This window comes from Canis lupus, chromosome 7, assembly GCF_011100685.1.
Source record: "Canis lupus familiaris isolate Mischka breed German Shepherd chromosome 7, alternate assembly UU_Cfam_GSD_1.0, whole genome shotgun sequence".
Classification (NCBI taxonomy): domain Eukaryota; kingdom Metazoa; phylum Chordata; class Mammalia; order Carnivora; family Canidae; genus Canis; species Canis lupus.
In genome coordinates this window covers 8,607,220-8,620,840 of record NC_049228.1, presented here as the reverse complement: position 1 = coordinate 8,620,840, position 13,621 = coordinate 8,607,220, and the positions used below count along the sequence as shown (strand labels likewise).

The 13,621-nt window shown below is 37.6% G+C and overlaps 1 protein-coding gene and 1 non-coding gene across 5 annotated transcripts in view; both read right to left on the bottom strand.

Annotated features, from left to right (window-relative positions):
* SYT14 (synaptotagmin 14) overlaps positions 1–13,621 on the bottom strand; it is a 210,311-nt gene that overhangs the window by 39,360 nt on the left and 157,330 nt on the right. The window lies entirely within an intron of this gene.
* Positions 2,948–3,091, bottom strand: LOC119872754. Its single transcript, XR_005362780.1, has one exon. It is a non-coding gene; the product is annotated as a U4 spliceosomal RNA (small nuclear RNA).

Genomic DNA, 13,621 nt, shown 5'->3' with positions numbered 1-13,621 from the left:
CACTATGAACAAATGGTAATATTTTGAAAGGAGTCTTTTTTCCTGAGCAGTAAGTCTCAACAGTGGGCTTAAAATATTTGGTAAACCGTTGTAAACAGATGTGCTGTCATCGAGGCTTTGTTGTTCCATTTATACAGCAGAGGCAGTGTAGATTTAGCATAATTTTTTAGGGCCGTAGGGTTTTCAGAATGGTGAGTGAGCAGTGGCTTCGGCTGCATTAGCCCCTAACAGGAGCGCCAGCCCGTAGTTTGAAGCTTTGAAGTCAGGCACTGACTTCTCCTTTCTAGCTATTCAAGTCCAAATGGCATCTTCCTACAGTACAAGGCTGTTTTATTTACATTAAAAATCTGATGTTTAGTGTGGTTACCTTCATTAATTATCTTAGCTAGATGTGGACGACTTGCTGCAGCTTCTAGATCAGCACTTGCTGATTCACCTTCCACTTTTCTGTTATGGAGGCAATTTCTTTCCTTAAACCTCGTGAACCAATCTCTGCTAGCTTCAAACTTTTCTTCTGCAGGTTCCTTACCTCTCAGCCTCCACAGAATTGAAGAGACTTAGCATTTAGCTGTGGATTAGGCTTTGGCTTAAGGGAAGGTTGTGGCTGGTTTGATCCTCCACCTGGACCACTCAAACTTTCTCCATATTAACAATAAGGCTGTTTCACTTTCTTACTATAATTCATGTATTCACTGGAGCAGCACATTTAATTTCAAGAACTTTTCCTTTGAACTCACAACTTGGCTATTTAGTGCAAGAGGCCTAGCTCTCAGCCTTTGACATGCTTTCCTCACCGAGCTTATTCATTTCTAGCTTTTGATTTAAAATGAGAGACATGCAATCAATATTGTACTGTATATTAACTACCTAAAATTTAAATTAAAAAAATGAGAGATGTGCAATTTTTCCTTTCACTTGAACACCGAGAGGCCATTGCAGGGTTATTAATTGCCCTAATTTCAATATTGTTGTGTCATACGGAATAGGAAGGGGAGGGGAGAGATCGGGGAAGAGCTGATTGGTGGCACAATCAGAACACACACAACATTTATCAATTAAGTGTGTGGGCTTAAATGGGTGTGGTTTGTAGCAAGCACTCCAAGATAATTACAGTAGTAACATCAAAGGTTGCTGGTCACAGATCAGTGTAACAAATACAATGAAAACCAAAAAGTGTGAAATACCATGAGAATACCAAAATGTGCACAGAGACATAAAGTGAGCAAATGCTGTTGAAAAAAATGGTGCCAATAGATGATGCAGGGTTGCCACAAACTTTCAATCTGTAAGAAATGCAGTATCTGCAAAGCACAATTAAGTGCAGTGTAATAAAATGAAGTAAACCTGTCTTCAGGACTACCAAAGTAAGTGTCAAGATTATTGCAACTGGGGAGAAAGTTCAACTCCAAATACAGCAGAGGCATGTGGGGATTTATAGCCAATGAAGAGAATGAGGGGATCAGTGAATGAAAATTTTCAGACATCACAAGGATGGGAAAAACTGACCTAACAGCATTTTTACTGAAGGCACGTCAAGAACTATTACACCAAGGTGAGGATGAGAAACTTGATCAGCTATGAAAGGTGGGCTGGTCAAAGACAGGACAACCATCAAGTTGAGGCCTCGTCAAAAAGAGGGCTCAGGGGAGCCTGATTAAAATTTGTTCAAGGAGGCAGTCTCTGTCAAGGCATTCATACTGGGGGCGGGGAGTAAAATTATCTCTATTCATAAATGACATGGTCTTGTATATAGTAAATCCTAGCATACACCAAAACACAAACAAACAACAAACCCTATTAGAACTGATGAATGTATTAGGCAAGGTTGCAGATATGTGATCAATATACAAAAACAAATTGTATTTTTATACACCAGCAATGAACAATCTGAAAACAATAGTAAGAAGCAATTCCATTCACCATAGCATCGACGAGAATAAAATTCTTAGGAATAAATTTAACAAAAGAAGTGTAAGTTTTATACACTGAAAGCAACAAGATATTTTAAAAAAAGAAATTAGAGACAACTTAAATAAATGAAATATCATTTCCTATTAATGTTTTGAAAGGTTTTTTACTATTATTTTTTAAGTTATGAATTCCACTTTTTAAAATTAATTAATTAATTTTTAAAGTAATCTCTACAGCCAACATGGGGCTTGAACTCATAACCCCAAGCTCAAGAGTTACAGGCTTTACCAACTGAGCCAGTGAAGCGCCTCTGGAAGACCTAACAAGACATTAACACTTCCCAGAGCAATCAATAGATTCAATGCAGTCTTTATCAAAATTCCAATGGTATTTTTTGCAGAAATGGAGATGCCAATTCTAAAATTCATGTGTAGCAAGGGACTCAACTAAAAACAATCTTGAAAAAGAAGAGCAAAGTTGGAAGGACTCACATTTCCAATTTTAAACTTAGTACAAAGCTACAGCAATCAAGACAGTGTGGTACTGGCATAGGGCAGACATACAGATCAGTGGAATATAAATGAGAGTTCAGAAATAAAAATTTACATTTGTGGTTAATTTTTTTTTAAGAGTGCCAACACAATTAAATGAAAAAAAAAAGTAATCTTTTCAACAAACGGTATTGGGACAACTGGAAATCTCACATGCAAAAGAATTAATTTGAACTCCTACTTTACAACATATAAAATAATTAACTAAAAATGAATCATAGACCAAAATTTAAAAGCTAAAACTATAAAATCCTTAAAAGAAAACATAGGAGTAAATCTTCGTGACCTCAGATTATGCAATGATTTCATAGCTATGACACTAAACACACATACAACAAGAGGACAAATAAATTGGATTTTCTGAAAATTAAAAACTTTGTGCTTCATGGCACATCATCAAGAAAGTAAAGGGACAACACATAGAATGGGGAAAAAACAAGAATGGGAAAAAATATTTTCAAATCATTTTTCTGATAAAGGGCTTGTTTCTCAGGATATATAAAGAATGCTTTCATCTCAATAATAATGAGATAAATAAGCCAATTTAAAAGTGGACAAAGGATTTTAATTAGCAATAGTCACGCCTCGGATAAACCTCATTGGCTACGATACTGCCACTGCGCAAAGCTTGGACAAAGGATTTTAATGAAATTTCTCCTAGAGGGCATATGAATGGCCTTAAAGCACACGAAAAGAAACTCAACATCTTTAGGAGGGAGATAAAAATCAAAACCACACTGAGATACTACTTTACACCCACTAGGATGGCTAATATGTATATTATTGTCCACACACACACACACACACACACTCCTACAATAAGAAGTGTTGGAGAGAATGTGGAGAAATTGGAACTCTTATACATTGTTGGTGGGATAGTAAAACAGTGCAGCCACTCTGAAAAACTGGCAATTTCTAAAAATGTTAAGCATTGAATTGCCAGCAATTCCAGAACTAGGTGTATACTTAAGAGAAATAAAAACAATGATGCATATTCATAACATGGAGCAATATTATTAACCCTAAAATAAGCAGGGAAGTGTGGACACATGCTGAAACATGAATGAACTTTGAAAACATCACGTTAAGTGAAAGAAGCCAGACACAAGAGACCATATATTGTATGATTCCATTCATATAAAATGTCCAGAAGAGGCAAAACTCTATACAGACAGAGGGCAGATTAGCTGGTTGCTAAGGGCTGTGATTGTTAATGGGTACAGGATTTTCCTTTTGTTTTTTTGTTTTGTTTTAAATTTTATTTATTTATTTATTTATTTATTTGAGAGAGAGAGACAGATAGCAAGAGAGGGAGCAGGAGCAGGGAGGAGAGGGAGAAGCAGACGCCTCACTGAGCAAGGAGCCCAACACGGGTCTGGATCCCAGGACCCTGGGATCATGACCCAAGCTGAAGGCAGATGCCTAACCAACAGAGCCATGCAGGTGATGCTAGGATTTTCTTTTTGGATGATAAAAATGATACAGAATTAGATAGTGGTGATGTTGCATCTCTCTGTGAATATTCTATACATGTGATTTGTATACTTTAAAAGGGTGAATTTCATGTATATGATTTATATCTCAATATAGTTGTTATGAAAAATTATTTAAGGGCTCCATATATCAGCATGATATAATTTTAGAAGGGGTCTCAAATAAATTTAATCTAGTGATTTTCAAATATTTTACTAATGGTCGCCTTTGAAAATCATAAAATCTTACTTCAAGTTCAACCATGAAACAGGTGTAGTGTTATATTCAATGCACTTATCAAGTTCTAACTTATAACAGGCCATTTGGTTAAAAACAGAGCTTGATAGTAAGGTTGTGGGCAACAGTGCAGCTATGGATTAGGTTGGCATCTAGTGTTTGCTGTTTTATTTTATGTACAATATTAATAAAGTCCTGATAAATTGTGAATTACCATGCCTTGCAATGTCAGAATATTAATCTGTTTAACTGATGGATAAAACTGGAAAGATAAAGCAATGGAAAATTAAAGAAACTTTTCAAGTTTAGTCTCTAATGGTATCTAGCAATTACGCACATCTTAAAGAATGTATTACCCTGAATTCACACAACTCATTGAAACAATCTATTACTAGGTCACAGCAAAAGCACTCACTAGTATTGACTGTAATGCATCACCTTAGTAAAATTGTTATGGGCAGACATGGATTGGACCAAATTAACCAGTACATCAATACCAAGCTATAATGCTCCTAAGCAAGGACAGAATTACAAGAATTTCAAATATAGAGAGATAATGGCAGCTTGATTAATAAGTCTACAGGGAAAAAAAAAGTACATAGTGTGGGTTAATATGTTAATAGCTTCCACTGAATTAAAACTGAGTAGATAGCATGTATTTGTACTGATTTTTACAATCTTAAATTATACTCTCATTTTAAAAGAAATTTGTTTTTAAAAGTTTTATGAATCTCAGTAAACACCCCACTGAGCCCGACATGGGGCTCCATCTCAGGACCCTGAGCTCAAGAGCTGAGTCAAAACCAAAAGCTGGATGCTCAACTGACTGAGGCCACCCAGGCAGCCCCACTTTCAAAAAGGAAGTTATAGGAAACTTCAAGAATCCAAAAAGTATTTCTGTAGAACATGGCTCAAATCCACCTATTTTACCTAACTATGCTTATCTTAGAGATGAAGTAAGTCAGGCTAAATATTTAAAGTCTCAAAGTTTTATATCCAGTTATCCTACAGAAAATGAACTGAGGTTCAGGATTCTGAATTCAGGATTCTTAGTATCATAGTCCTTCTCACGACCAAGTTTATATTCCCCAGTCTGGTTTGCAAGGATCTCTATAATCTGGCTTCATTCTAATAGTTTTTCCCTCCACAACTGGTAAGAGCCATGAGGTCCCAACAATTCCACTAGAGAAGATGGGCAGCAACTGTTGGGGACAGGCACTGGTGAGATGGGGATGGAGACGTTGGCAGGGGCAGTACCAACAGCTCATCAAGAAAGCAACACACAGTGGCTGGAGGTTGTGGCCTGAGGATTTCCCTCTCAATCGTGAGGCCCACAGCCTATTCCTCCTGAGAGTTCCTGTTATTATTTGAGATGGCTTTCAGTGGGGGCTGGTAAAAATTATGCCACAGGATAAAGTCCCCTCAAGTCTGCCCATAACACACAAATTTCATTTATTTATTTGGATTTATTTATTTATTTGAGAGAGAGAGAAAGAACGAGCAAGCATGCACAAGCTCAGGAAGGGCAGAGGGAGAGAGAGAGAATCCCAAGCAGACTCCCCACTGAGCATTGAGCCTGATGTGGGGCTTGATCCCAGGACCCTGAGATCACCACCCAAGCCAAAACCAAGAGCTGGATGCTCAACTGACTGAGCCATCCAGGCGTCTTGACACAAATATATTTTCATAAATTGTTAAGTTGTTCCAGGATCCGTGAATCACTCACGTACAACAGGTTTCAATCTGAGAAGCTCCTGCCATCTGACGGCGCCATCCTTTCCCCTTAGGTGGTGTCTTCAACTAGCAATTGTCTTGTAAGGCCTGCTCAGTTACTGAGGATTTTCACCTGGCTCACAGACTGCCCCTTTACCCCACCTCTCTCGGACTTCAAGTGCATTACATTTCTACATGAATCCTGGGCACTAAGTTATTTGATTTTTTCATTTTTAATGATTTCTGCCTTCTAGTGTCATTATTTATTGGATCTCAGGATCATCGGAGGCTGTGGCTAGGTCTTCACCAAAATTACTAAGTAAAAATCCCAGGTGCTAATGAAGCACAAGTTCTTATCCATGTGATCTTATCACTCGACTCCTCTCGCAACATGACTATGACTAGACCTCTAGTCTCCTGCCACCATAGTTTCTGTTCATCAGCCCCTTTCTGCCCTTACTTCCTCCCCCATCAATTTTCTAGTCCAAGATTCATCATTTCAATCATTCTCTTGCCTTAAACATGCTTGCTCTCTAATTAGTCAACACACTTGCCTGGCTAGCAAAATGCTAACCTTGGATGAATTTGACAATTCCTTCACTGTACTGGGGGGATGATCACACAATGGAGTGGACTGTCACCTTGTCTGGGCCATCATCTGGTTATATTTATAATCTTATTATGCTTCTCTAGTAAATTTATTTTTTCCATTTTCTCAATGATTCTAAATCTCCTATTTTCCTAAAATCACCTGACCCCATTTCTTTTCTCCTTCCTCATTTTTACCTCCTTCTACACACGCAGATGGACACACAGACACACACACATGCCGTGTAATCTTTCTCAATTTTCTGCCAAAATATCTATAAACTTTGTTACATCTAGATCTTCTTCTTTCTTACCATTGTTGTAAGAGAAAGTATCCCTATTTCAGACCAATTTCTCCACAAAGTCCTCAAACTTTGCTAAGAATACTGCATATCTCTATTTCTCTCATATCCTAAATATCTCTCTTCACTGGATTCTTCCCATCCATATTTAAACATGCTTAAGTCTCACTCATATTTTTAAAAAACTTTTTTTTAGATACCAAACCTTCTTCCAGATAACTCTATTCTCTTTCCCCCTTTCTCTTCTATCTTTTCCCCATTCAGTGCCAGCCCTCATTAAAGAGTTCGACTGCCTTAGAATCATTTACTCAGCTCCCACTCACTCCTGAGCTCATCGTGCTCCCACTGCTCCACCGATACTACTCTCATTATGATCACCTAATGAGACCATGTTAAATCTAATTGGTGTTAGAGTCATCTTAGTTAACCATGTAGTAATTAATATTCAATACAGTCAATTACTTTCTGTTTGAAACCCAATCCTTGGTTTCTGTGATACTACCCTCTCATTTTGTTTGTTTTCTAAGATTTTTATTTTTATTTGAGAGAGACAGCACAAGCAGGGGTAGGGGCAGAGGGAGAAGGAGAAGAAGACTCTTCTCTGAGCAGGGACCCGATATAGGGCTTGATCCCAGGACTCTGGGATCATGACCTGAGCCAAAGGCCGATGCTTAACTGACTGAGCCACCTGAGCACCTTATTTTTTCTTTTTTCTCTCCCTCCCTCCCTTCCTTCTCTTTTTCTTTCTTTTCTTTTCTTTCTTTTCTTTTCCTTCCTTCCTTCTTTTCTTTCTTCCTTCCTTCTTCCTTTTTTCTTTTTTTCTTTCTTTCTTTCTTTCTTTCTTTCTTTCTTTCTTTCTTTCTTTCTTTTTCTTTCTCTCCTTCCTTTTTTCTTTCTTTCTTTCTTTCTTTCTTTCTTTCTTTCTTTCTTTCTTTCTTTCTTTCTTTCTTTCTTTCTTTCTTTCTTTCTTTCTTTCTTTTCTTCTTTTCTATTCCTCTTTCTAGTTGTGACAAGGACTGCTAATCCTGAACAAAAATCTATCTTCCACTTCCTTCTGGGCACATGGCTTCTACGTTTTTCAGTATCTTTTGGAGTCAGGTATGGACATGTGACTGAAAATGAAATGTAAACAGAAAAGACATAGGCCTGAACCTTAAGACACTGGGCAAGCCTCCTGCCTATCTTCTTTTCCTTTCTCCCATCACTTGGAACCCAGATGCGATGGAGATCAAGCTTTGAACAATCACATAATGACAATGCCCTACAGTAAGAGTTGGTAAAGTACAGTTTGTGGGCCAAATCTGGTCTGTGGCCTGTTTTCTATGGCCTGGAAGCTAAGGATAGACTTCACAGTTTTTGAAGGTTGTTTAAAAAAAAAAAAAGGATGAAGAATATGTCAGAGACCATATGTCACTGGCTAAGCCTAAAGTATTTACTTTTTAGCCCTTTACAGAAAAAAAATTAGGGACCTCTGTCCTAGGGGATAGGTGGCAGAGCAACATCATGACAGAAAAATGGACTCCTGAATATGTGGAGTAGAGGGTCCCCCTTATCCAACCTCACAGGCAGGCAACCATGCAGGTCTATGTGCATTGCCCCTATGGAATCTGGGGAACTGATGCAAACCTGCTGATGCTAATGCTGCTTACTATGTCAAGAATAATTAAGTCCTCTACTGCTGGCCTCCACTAAGATGTGGCGGGCTCATTTGTCAGCTAGAAGTAGGTCAAATTCTTAGCCCCTTTATAGTTAACAGTACATTTACGTTTTAAATATCTTTCTTTGAAATAACATACAGTTTTTAAAAATTCATATGAGAATCTTTAGAGCACTTAGTCCATTTACACATAATGTTATTACTGAGACGTCATATTCTTTTGTGCTTTTCTTTCTTTTTTAGAGAGAGAGAGAGAGAGAGAGAGAGAGGGAATGAGGGGCAGAGGGAGAGGGGGAGGGAGAGAGAATCTTAAGCAGGCTCCATGCTTAGTGCAGAGCCTGATGCCAGGCTCAGTCTCACAACTCTGAGGTCATGACCTGAGCCAAAATCAAGAGTTGGATGCTTAACCAACTGAGCCACCCCAGTGCCCCTCTTTTGTGCTATTTTTTTCTTCCTACATATTTTTTTTATTTTTAAAAATCAACCTTTTTGGAGAATAATTTACATTTAATGATATTAGTGTAGCAATTTTAAGTGCACAAGTTCAATAAATTTTTATGAATGTATACATTTTTGTGTAACCACCTCCCAATCAATATATAGAACACTTAAGTCATCAGAAAGTGCTTCTTCCCAATCAACTCTCCCACCCAACCCAGGCAACCACCAATCTGATTTCTGTCACTATTAACTGGTTTTACTTTTCTTTAACTTCATATAAATGAAGTCATATGGTATATACATTTGGGTATCTGCCTTCTTTTGCTCAGCATGTTTCCGGTATCCAACTGTATTGTTGTTATCAGTGCTCATTAATTTTTATTATTGTTTTGTATTTCACAGTATGACTAGTCAACAGTTTGTTTATTCATCTGTTGATGGGTACCCAGAATGTTCCTAATTCTTGGCTAATAAAAATCAGATACAAATCTTTAATGAAATTTTTTCATTTCTCTTGGATACATACCTAGGAACTTCTAGGATACATGATAAGGGTAAGTTTAAAAAGAAATTAAGTGATTGTACTATTTTACATTCCCACCAACAGTGTATGAGAGTTCCAGGTACTCCACAGCCCCAGCAACACAGAATTTTAAAAATTTTGTTATTGTTAGTATTTTTAATTGTTAGTTTTTAAAATTTTAGACATTCCAGTGATTGTGTAATAATATCTCTTTGTGGTTTTAGTTTACATTTTCCAAGATGGTTAATGATGCAATTTTTTTCATATGTTTGTAGGTCATTTGCATACTTTCCTTAGAGAACTATGTGCTCAAATTTTTTTTTTATGTGCTCAAATTTTATGCCTATTTTATGAATTATCATATTTATCATTTTATTATTGTTTTTTTAAGAGCTCCTTATATATTCTTTAAAAAAAAAATCTTTTAGAGAGAAAGAATCCCAAGAAGGCTCCATGCCCAGTGTAGAGCCCTGAGATCATGACCTAAGCTGAAATCAAGATTTGGATGCCTAACTGACTGAGCCACCCAGACACCTCAAGTTCTTTGCATATTTGATACAGGTCTTCTGTCAGACATATGTGTTGGGAAAATTTTCTTCTACTCTGTAAATTGACTTTTTCTATACATTAAGAATACATTTTCTGAAAAAGAAATAAATATATAGATCCTATTTACAATATCATCAAAAACAATAAAGTACTTAGGAGTAAATTTAACCAAGGACGTGAAAGATCTCTAACCTGAAAACTACACCACATGGATGAAAGAAATCAAAGACAAAAAGAAATGGAAATGTATCCTGTGTTCCTGAATGGGAAGAATTCATATTGTTAAAATGTTGATACTACCAAAAGCCATCTATGGATTCAATGCAATCCTTATCAAGATTTCAATGGCATTTTAAACACTTCTAAAATTTATATGGAACCATAAAAACCCCAAATAGCCACAGAAATCCTGAGAAAAGCAGAAGGCTTCATACTTCCTGAGTTCAAGCTATCCTAGAAGTTATAATAATTGAAACAGTATGGTAGTGGCATAAAAACAAATAGACCAATGGAACAGAACCGAGAACCCAGAAATAGACCCAAACATAAACAGTCATCTAATATTTGACAGGGAAGCCAAGAATAGTCAATGAAGGACAATCTCTTTAATAAATGGTGATTGGGAGGGTGCCTGGGTGGCTCAGTCGGTTAAGCATGGGCCTTAAGCTCAGGTCATGACCTCAAGGTCTTCGGATGGAGCCCCGTATCACCACCACCCCTGCTTTGTGGTGAGCCTGCTTCTCCCTGCTGCTCCCCCTGCTTGTGCTCTCTCTCTCTCTAATAAATAAAAAAATCTTAAAAAAATAAATGGTGATGGGAAAATTGGGTATAGGCTACCTCATATACATATATATTTGTATAATCACACATGTAAACCCCCCAAAACATCTAACTCACAGAATCCAGGCAGTAGAATGGTGGTTGCTAGGGGTTGAGGGGTGTAGGAAATATGAAATGTTGGTCAAAGAGCACAAACTTTCAGTTATGAAATGAATACATGGATCTAATGTACCGCATGGTGACTATAGCTTTCAACACTGTATTGTGTGCTTGAAAACTGCTATGGGAGTAGAGCTTTAATTATCTCACCATAGCACCAAAAAATTATAAGTACATGAGGTAAAAAAAAATGTGTTAACTAACTTTATTGTGGTAAGCACTTTGCACTCTATCATATCATTACAATGTAGGTCTTCAACTTATGTTATGCCAATTATATCCCAACAAAGCTGGAAAAAAAGACAAAAATCTCAGGAACAGGTAACAGGCATAGTTAGACCTGTAACAGAGGGTAAGTAAGATTCAAGCCAGCTACACAAGGATCCAAGAGAGGCCAGGAATGTGTTGGTACCATGGAGAGTTCCATGGCTTGTTCCATGGCTCAAGTGGTTTCTCTACCTTTTCATTCCAGAAGACCAGAAATTGAACTTAGTGGCAGTACTTTGAATTTGTATAGTTGGTGGCCATTTTACAGATAAATACCTCAATTATTTGTGATATAGAGAATGACCATGTGTTATGTATTACTGGCCAATATAAGTTAGTTGCTATCATCACTGTTTTCACTAACCTCACTAAGGGACCGTCAACTGATCACTGATTTACAAAAATCTATTAAATCCAAGCAAGATGAGGAGGGTATCCTCTTGGATGAGTAGCATTATCAGCCTGGACAGGATGAGGACTCTGTACTTCCTACGGGTGGGGAAGATATATGAAGTGGTGACGGGGAACCTGGGTGGGCAGCCTGGTGGTAGTTACCAGAACCAGCACAGAATGAAGAGGCCATTTCCAAAAGGGATGGCCTAGCCTGGGGTGTAAGAGCCTCATCTGCGCCCCTTTCTCCCCCATATGGGTAAGAAGGACATCCTGCCGAGGGCATTGATGGATAACAGAATGGGCTGTTGAGCCTCAGCAGGGTAAGGGCATCCATTCAGAGAAGAGGGTCAGTATGAGATATTAGATCCTAAATAGGGTGAAGAGGCTATTTTCACAGAAACGTGGTCTAGGATGAGGTGGTATAGCCCTACCAGAGTAAGCCAGCTGTCCCTCCATCAGGGACAGGGGTTGGGCAGACTGGAATAGGTGTCAGAGGTGTCAAGCCCAGTGAGGACTTCTGTGCAGAAGGAGCAAAAGACACAAGGATTTAGAGTCTGAGTTTGGGGAGAAGGGTATGAAAATGGAGTAGCAGATGGCTGCTGTGAAACCTGAGTCACATGCAAAAGGACTGATCAAATAAGTTGATACACTGAGGAGGGGAGGCAGGCTTCTATCAAAGAAGGTAGTTACAGATCATGATGAACCCTGTGGTGCTGCACTGGAACTGGTGATCTCAATATGAATGCAGGGCTTTCAATAAACAGAGGAATAAACACAGATGTAAATATGTATGTATATGTGTATATAATTATATATATACATATATAGTAATAGAATAATCATACTCAAAAAGAGAACAGAATAGATATTTCATATGTCTTGCCTCGATGAAAAAGTGGTTTACCACGAAAGATATTTAGTATGGTTTATATGGTGCTAGTGTAAAATGAAAACTTCAAAAATTTATATTTCTTTAATATTTTATAGCAAGTTCTTTTTAAAATTTTTTTTAATTTTTATTTATTTATGATAGTCACAGAGAGAAAGAGAGAGAGAGAGAGAGAGGCAGAGACACAGGCAGAGGAAGAAGCAGGCTCCATGCACCGGGAGCCTGATGTGGGATTTGATCCCGGGTCTCCAGGATCACGCCCTGGGCCAAAGGCAGGCGCCAAACAGCTGCGCCACCCAGGGATCCCCAAGTTCTTTTTTTATAGCAAGTTCTACTTGTCTATTAACATAACTACCCATGTCAAGGGGAGAACTAAAAAAAAATCATCCATGTACAATGTTAACAGGGACAAAATAGATAGTGGAGGTAATGAAGTGTGGATTCTCACCAACAAGAAACCAAATTAAATCACACACACTCTATTTTTAAGGAAAAAACATGAAAAGGTAAAAGTAGAAGTGGTGATGGTAGCAGTAATGTAGTGATGATGCTATGATAATATTAGTACCACTAATATATACTGAGTGCTCACCAAGTCCCAGTTATTGTGTAATGGCTTTATCCAAATTAAATTCTTAGAGACACTGGCACCAAGGCATTAGGTAATGATTTCAGTTTAAATTTATGAACACTTTCAAGTTTCAAATTTCCTCTCTTAAACTTCATAATGGTAGTAACAATTCTCTTATGCCACAACACAGACTATTTGAAGATTAGTTCTGATTCAAATGTTGAATGTTATGAATAATTTGGTGACAAATGAAACAGCAAAATGTGATTTATATGTTCATTATAATATGAATATAGAAGGATATTTCTGAGAATCTGCAACGCAACTTCATAGCGAATTCTCCAGTTACCTGAGTTATCTCACATGATGTTATTACTGTTGTTTTTGTTCATATCCTCATAGAGCATTCAAAGCAGTTTCCAGGAAATGAAATGTTAAGAGCTATAGAAATAGCAGTACTTTTTATTTCACTTTATCACGATGTGTACCATTTTAGAACAAATATTTTATACTATTTCCATATTACAGTGTGATTGTAGGATGGTCTGGGTGGGACTACACTATAAAGATGGCCTTGAGGATTGTTAATAGGCCACATGGTATATTTTTCCAAATTC